Genomic DNA, 8,640 nt, shown 5'->3' on the forward strand with positions numbered 1-8,640 from the left:
TATATTTAAAAAAGAAAGAAATTATACAAATGCCATAACAGCAGTAATATAAAATAGGTCATTTTATTTTTATAGCCTCTTTATAAGCTAATAAGGGACACATACAGAGACACTGAAATGGCATGTACTTTATTTGTTCAATAATTCTCATCTGAGAGACAGGTTTTTTTCTAGTTCAAAATAGATCTCTATGTCTCTGAAATGAAAAGAAACTAATAATTCAGAGTATACTTGGATCTAATCACTAGATACCCTTCTGCTCTAGAACAAACACTGCTAATGTCATCAAGTGGTTAACCTGATGAACATAAACATACTGACTTTATTAATGGGCTTATTAACTTTGTTAATAAGCTTGTTAACCACTTTCCATTACAGATATTTTATGCTATTGATTAAATGTTTCTTTTTTATTATAAACGCTTTACTTAGTCATGTAAATAACACAGGCTCATGTAAGGATACGAGCAATCTAGAGACATGTAGTGTAATGACCAGGCATCACAGATGGAGAGGCACATTGCCACAATATGGAATGACCACTGTGCTACAGATATAATCAGATCGCTCCTAGGTTATGAGCTCTTGGAAGGATGGGACACCATTCGTTTTTTCGAATAAAAATACACTAAAATAAAACTGAATTATTTTCTTTATACATATTATGTAACTCTCTTGCTAAATTTCCCTGAATTTTATCATTTCTGTCATTCCTACATGTTATGTAATTTTCTGTTCCCATTTCTAATTCAATATTCATAACTGGAACTCATTTTTAATAAGTTAAACTAGTTTACATAAGGCATACATCTATCTATTCCTCTAGGAAACAAGCTCAGAATATCTTATCTTTCTCCCCTCCTCAGCTCAGCATAGAAAAAGCACTCTGAAAATAGAGACTGGAGTGGAAAAAATGGTGTTGTGTGTCTCCTACTCACTGGTTTCTGCTTTCATTTCAGGTGTTCTTGGGGGAAAGTGATGTTCAGGATCATATAAGCAAGGCTCTATTGTATCCCTACATCATACCACGGAGGCATGTCCTAACCATCTCTTTCCACTTTCAGTCAGCACATGGAATGATTTCTATGTGCTGGGGGCCATGGACTGTGAATGAGGGAGAAAACAAACATGAGTCAGGCATGCTCTCTGCCTTCAAGGGACTCACAGATACATCAGTAAGAGAGAGGGTGAAAGAGGTGAGCAAAGGCCCTGTGCTCTGAGGTGAGCGCTAACACAGCCAGGAAACAGGCCGTTAGGTATGACAGCAGAGGCTTGAAGAGCTGGACCTAGAATGAATGAAAGAACAGACCTGGGGAGCCATAAACAGAGGCCAAGGGTGAGGAGGGAGGCACAGAGGGGTTTCAAAAAGTGTCAGGTTCTCAGGTCTCCTTTATTTAGCCTCAATGTACAGACCTGTGAGGGGGACGAATGGGCCACAATTAAGACCGAGTCCCCAAAGATCCAAGGGTGGGCGGGAAGCTGGCTGGAGGAGGGGAAGGCCCTCCCAGTGAAAAGCATGACTCGGTTCTGGCAGCAGTTTGAGGCCCCTCCACAGACCTGGCCTGGCCTCAGTGTGTGAAGGAAACATGAAGAGAAGTGGCATGAGGGGTTAACAGCCAGTGTGAGGGGACAAATCTGGAGGCATAAGGACAGAAAAGAAATGGCCTTACAGACACCGATCACACAGAGAGGCTGCCTGTGTGCTCAGGAGTGAAAAACAGGAAGAACTATGGAGAAACCTGGAGTCTGAGCGAAGTTTCAAGTTGTAAAAAATAAAGGTAGGATTGAGGATTCTAGAGGGAGGGTCTTACGGGAGACAGAAGATCCTGCATTGGTGTCATGAGGCTGCAAAAGGCACAAGGACCCCTATTTCCTACATTCCTACATATGCGGAGAATCAGACTATGCTTCCCAGCTCTTGTGACCTTTAGAGGGAGCTGTGAGACCTCAAGCCACTGTAGGAAAGGGTGAACTGGGGGCTTGGGGCCACGTCTCTCTTCTCTCTGTGGTGTCTAAAGTCAGGTGGCCACAGGAGGTGACCCTGACCGCAGTCATGAGTCAGTCAACTCTTTCAGGTCACCACACACTTGTGAACGCGCCTTCCTGTCTGTCTGGGCTATAGTTTGCCTTCACTTGACAGTGATTGAGAGAAACTGAAGTGGAAGACAAAGGCAGCAGGATCTCACGCTTCAGAAATTTCTGGGCCACATACAGCAGGTAATTGCTCAAGAACACCAAAAAAGAAGTAATCAGCAAAATCCACAGCCCCTTCAAGAAACAGAGCTGAGGAGATTCCTGGAATTTTGAATGACTCAAGGCAAAACGCACAGGAAAAGCCTATCTGTCCACAGGTAGGAGGAAACAAAAGAAAGTAAAGTAAAACCTCATATGCTTTTGGCTTCTGTGTGCTATCATTAATCATTTTTCCTAGGAATGGAGGATAGTTTCCTTGCTATAAGAGGAAAAGAGAAACAGATTCCTTTGACCAATATGCTACCCAGATGTTCACCAGACCCCAATATCTTTCCCCCCCCCCCCACTTGATTTGGAGAAGTGAAGGCTAAGATGACAACTGAGGGGAAGTGTCTCCTGAAGACAACATCACCAATCACTTTTCAGATGTGGCAACAGTCCACCTTCTGCTGGGGGAAGGGGATTACATGACATCCTGAGAGGTTTCAAGAGCAACATCCAGCCATCTTCTGACAGAAGCCACGGAAGCATTGGTTAACTCTTTCCCTGATTAGCCATGAGTTAAATTGCCTTATAAGATGGAGAGAATCTTGTATGAGGCCTGTTGCCTGCAGGAGTGACCCCAACCTGGAATGCCTTGACACACCCCCACCTCAATGGCATCCCACTGCATCACATACAGTGTTCTTGAGGAGTTCCTTGCCACAAGGAAAATTATGTCAGATACTTGGTAGAAATAACTCTGGAAGCTTCAAATTAGAGACACAAAGGTGAGACACAAAGACTATGAGTTTCAATAAAACTGATTTAATTATGAAGAGATTAAGGACTGCCTCTTTATTTTTCACCATGGATTTCCCAGATCCTGAGAATCTTTGGGTCTCAACAAATGTTATTTATCATTTTCCTTTTAATTAATTCATATTTTTACTTATATAAGTGTTTACACATGAAAACCTTATAGTACCATCTTAAATAGAAAATAAATACCCTTCGGGGACCCTAGATGACTCAGTCGGTTAAGCGTCCGACTCTTGATTTCAGTGTAGGTCATGACCTCACAATTTTTGAGTTCGAGCCCCACATCAGGCCCTGCAATGACAGCGTGGAGACTGTTTGGGATTCTCTCTCTCCCTCCCTTTCTGCCCTCCCCCTGCATTCTCTCTCTCTCTCTCCCTCTCTTTCAAAAATGAATAAATTTTAAAAAAAGAAAATAAATATCCCTGCCATGTGTAGACGTGAACCATGAAAAATAAACACAGTGACAATAGAGGCATTATGAAATTAATTTCATAGGGTTATCTACAGAAGAGTTGCTTTTTTTTGTCTTGGCTTTGCTTTTGCTTCATTTACAAACAAATGAATAAAGATGATCAGTAAGAAATGGAGGGGTGATAAGGACATTTTGGCTCAAAATTGTAGCCTTCTTGGCTAATCAGAAGGCTGAAGAATTAAAAAAGGGAATGCCTCTCACAACAAGAGTCCTAGTACTTAGCACTGTATGCCTGACCAAAATGACCCAGGTGCCACCAGGGATACAATCCCTCACTTAGGAAAACACCAGACTAGTTAGCTGGTTTTTAAGGGCCTTTGAACTCTGACATTCAGTAATCTAGATTATTATAGTGATGTCTTTTTTTTTTTTTCAACGTTTATTTATTTTTGGGACAGAGAGAGACAGAGTGTGAACGGGGGAGGGGCAGAGAGAGAGGGAGACACAGAATCGGAAACAGGCTCCAGGCTCTGAGCCATCAGCCCAGAGCCTGACGCGGGGCTCGAACTCACGGACCGCGAGATCGTGACCTGGCTGAAGTCGGACGCTTAACCGACTGCGCCACCCAGGCGCCCCTATAGTGATGTCTTTTAAATTATATCATCAACAAAATTATCAATGTGAGACAGATGTTACTGTACAAAAATGGATCTGGGGTTCCCAAAACTATGAATATTTAGGAAATGAGCCTACAAAGCACAGGTACTTGTTCTGCACCCTAAAACGAAGTTTCCATGAAACCTGATGGGTAAATAAACTGGGGCTGCCATGTACCTTTCTCTAAATCTGTGTCTCTTGAGAGGGATTATAATGTTTCCGGCATTTAGTTCTTTCCTGAGTTACTGTCAATAAGGTAAAAAGTGTCCTGTTAATAAAAGCAAGACAGGCCCAACAGTGGGAAATGGGAAGGAGAGTTCTGGAGAATGGATTGAGCTCCTAAGTGTCTTTCCAAGGTAAGCCAAGAGTCTGTGGTCATAACAGAGAAGCCACAGTTAGAAGAAGTCATGGTCAAGAGACAAGCTGAATTATTATCCAGGAAAAATCAGTTGTGAGTATTGGGGGGAAGTTTTAATGGGGGACTAAGCAGTGAGATGAATCAGGGAGAAAGAATTGAGAAGTTAGGAAGAAGAGCCAAACTGGCGGTTCAGAAGCTAAGTTGAAGAACAAGACTCGATACCAAAATGTTTCATCTCTGTGGCACCTGGTGCATACTGCAAAGGCAAGCATGTGAGCAAAGGAAGAGTTACTTCAAAACTCATAGACAGTGTGTGTCTATAAGCATGCATGCATCCATCTATGCACACGGACCCTTTGCACTCCTCACTGTGAGGCTGTGCTGATGGAATGCAGAAGTGAACAGAGTATAGATTAAGATGCTAAGAAGGAAGAAAGGAACAAGGCAAGGGAAACTATAGCACTCAAGGCAGACATGTGTCCATCCAATATGCTGAGAAAGGTACAGAAAATGCAATGGGCAGGAGGTCAGAGAAGAATGGGGTCACAGCTGGCCATGTTGGAATGGGGCGGGGAATGCCTAGGGTTCTCCAAATATCTCTACCTCATTATGAATACAATAAAAAGGAGGGATTTTCCCCAGGAGTGAGGCCTTGAAGCAGTATTAGGAAGGATTAGAGGAGGCAGGATAGATATGACAATGAGGAAAGGGGAAGATTTTTCAGGAGGAGGGAAACAGTTTCAGCAAAGGCAGGGAGACAATTATTTACAGCTTCCTAGATGTTTTCTAACCACAGAAACCAAAACCTGAAGAATCTGTCAGCACATTCGAGGATTGCTGACTGAATCTTGAAAATTTATAAGCAACTGAAACAGGAGGGTTGAGCAATTACATTGATTTTATCATAGTACCTGTAATCTTACATGGAGAGCAAGAGGCATTAAATGCCTTAAAGATCTCAAAAGACTTTTCTTAGATTCTGCAATTTGAAAATTCTTTTGCAATGAAATACCTTAATGTGTTTATAAATACCATATTACAGTAAAGTGATCCCTTCCAGACCAGGCATTGGGAAGCAGGGGAGTAATTTCTTGAATGGAAAATTAGGAAATTCCTGGAAAAATTAAAACTTAAATGACATTTAAGGTACTTGGTTTCTGGCCACATGTTCAAACCACAGCTGGCTTGGTTACCTTTCAATCCCCAAATATTGCAAGGTAGAAGAGTTTGCTTCTATTGATGGGAAATTCTTCCCCGTAACGACATTAGTGCACAGGAACTAATCCTCTTGATACTGAGAGGTGGAATAAAAAGAGGAAAATGTTGATCTTTAGAGAAAAATCTCAGGAAAATAGTAAATAAAAGGTATCTTCTTAACTCTGAAATTAAAGTGCTGCTTTTTTTTATAATTAAAGTATAATTAACATACAGTGTTATATTCCTTTCATGTGCACAATATAATGATTTTAAGCAATTCTATACATTACTTAGTGTTCATCATGATAGGTGTATTCTTAATCCCCTTTATCTATTTCACTTATCCCCCACCCCCCACCATCGACCTCCCCTCTGGCAGCCACCAGTCTATTCTCTGAATTTAAGAGTTTGGATTTTGTTTGTTTGTCTCTATTTTCTTTGTTCCTTTATTTATTAAACTCCACATAGGAGTGAAATCATATGGTTTTGTCTTTCTCTGTCTGACTTATTGCACTTAGCATTATATCCTTTAGATCCATCTATGTTATTGCAGACGGAAAAAATTATTTTTTTTATGGCTGAGGAATATTCCATTGTATACATATATCATATCTTCTTTATCGATTCATCTACAGATGGACACTTGTGTTGCTTCCATTTATCTCGGCTATTGTAAATAATGCTGCAGTAAACATGGGGCACATACATATTTTTCAAGTAGTGTTTTCATTTTCTTTTGGTAAATATCCAGTAGAGGAATTATTGGACCATATGATAATTCTATTCTTAATTTTTTAAGGAACCTCCATACTGTTTTCCATAGTAGTGCACAAGGGTTCCTTTTTCTCCACATCCTCACCAGGACTTGTTATTATTGTCTCTCTGATTCTAGCCATTCTGATAGGTGCATGATGATATCTCGTTACGGTTTTCATTTTCATTTCCTTGATGATTAGTGATGTTGAGCATCTTTTCATGTGCCTTTTGACCATGGAAAGACAACCATGTCAACTTACAGTCAGACGGGGCAAAGGTAAGTGTTAACTTACCCTTCAGTCTCTTCAGTGGCCTACCACTGGGGTCAACAATGGATGCTCTCGGGGATACTGAGGTGCACACAGCCTGGGCAGTGCTCATATGCAGCCTGTTATCTTGGCAGGAAGATGGACACTTGGGTAAGTCAGAAAATAAAACAGCATGAAATAAGTACTCCCACACCAGGACTGTGGGAATGCAAAGAAAGGACTGCCTCTTTCTGATTAAGAGAGTCAAGAAAAGATTTGTGACAAAGGTGGTTTTTAAGCCCAGCCTAGAAGGGTATATATGAGAAAGTGAGGAGGCTGTTGCTGGCCAGCATGAGTGACGACAAAGGTGCCTGACTTGAAGGTTCTGGAACACCATGCTCATGAACTTGGGCCTCATTCCATACACTGTGGACACATTGTCAAGTACTTTGAGAAGGGATATGATGTGAAAAGAGCTTTGCTTCTAAAAGCTCACACTGGTGCCTATGCACAGGGTGAATGGGACACAGAGAGATGGAGCAGGAAGGCTGGTTAGGGAGCTGCCACCATATTCTGAGAAGACCTGAGGGACCCTGACCAAGATGGGGATAGAAGGACTGCAAGACAGAGACTTTAAGAAGGAAAAATCAACAGAGTTAACAATTGACTGGCGATGGAAGAAGTAAAAGGAAGAATCAGGATGACTCTGAGCTTTAGAACAGTGAATAGAAGGAATTTTGTACTTCTTATTAAAATTGGAAGCAAAAAAAATTGGGAGGGGAAAGATCATTTTTCTTTGGGTCATTCTGGCCTGGGGCTCATCATTACTTGGATAGATTACCAGAGCTGAACATCAGATTTTGCTATGACTGCCGGGAATGGTAACCGACTTTTTTTTTTTTTTTTCCAAATAGATAATACTTAGGACTGCTCTTAGGATAGATCTGTTACCAATTCCTTCACTGACCGGCTCTAATATCAGTAGCCAAGGGGCTGTCAAGCTTGTCACCATATTTCTGCCAACTTACCCCATCCCAACATATTAACTAACCCCCTTCCTTCAGCCCCAAAGAAAGCAATGAGAGGCACAAAGAGTGCAAAACAAAAAGAACAAAAGCTTTGAATCAGATAGTACAGGACTCCAAAACCAACACCTTCACCTCTCAGCTGCATGACCTTGGGCAAGTTTCTTAATGGGTCTGTGGATGCTAAGACTCTAAATGCAAATGGACTTTGTATTCTCCATCGTAAGAGGTTAAGAGGCCGGTAGTGACAGCTTCTGTGACTACCCAAGATTGCCTTCACAGTGAGCGATGGCTTCATCCATTGCATGCTTATTGCAACATCATCTTTGTCATCAACTGCCAAGAGAGCAGACCAAATGCCCCACTTGGGGCAGCAGGGGAGGAAGAGCATTTATCAGCTAATTCCAGGCAGTGAGAGAAGCCAGAACAGACAGATCAGGCCAACCATCTCAGAGGAATGAGCTGCTCCCTCAGCAATCATGCAACACTGGCTATATATGCGTGCCTGGGGAGCATCTCAGTTTTGAATGGGTCATTGTTATCGTCATAATTAATATCTTACATCTGTACAATGTTTTCCAGTTTTAAAACACTTTTGTGTGCATTATTGTATCGTCACAGAAGCTCTCAGAGCTACAGATTTTTACCCCCATTTTACAGTTGTTAGTAATAATTATGACTATGCATTAACAATACAATATGGCAATTACATTAAATTATTAATTAGTTTCTATATTCCATGCCTTGTGCTAAAAGCTTAGCTTGCATTACCTCATTTAATTCTCCTAACTCCTAGTGGTGGGCAAAGCTAGTATATCTGCTTAACCAAGGAGGAAACTGAGACACTGAAAAGTTAAGTCACTTGCATAAGGCCCTACACAAGGCTGCACCAGCTCCAGACCCTCCGTATCAACCACTGACCAGATTGCTTTTCTAGGAGTAGCAGAAGGGGGCACAGTGTGGTTAAGAGCTGCTTCAGAGGTGACAGGATTA

This window comes from Puma concolor, chromosome D4, assembly GCF_028749965.1.
Source record: "Puma concolor isolate L17-30 chromosome D4, mPumCon1.1.hap2, whole genome shotgun sequence".
NCBI lineage: Eukaryota > Metazoa > Chordata > Mammalia > Carnivora > Felidae > Puma > Puma concolor.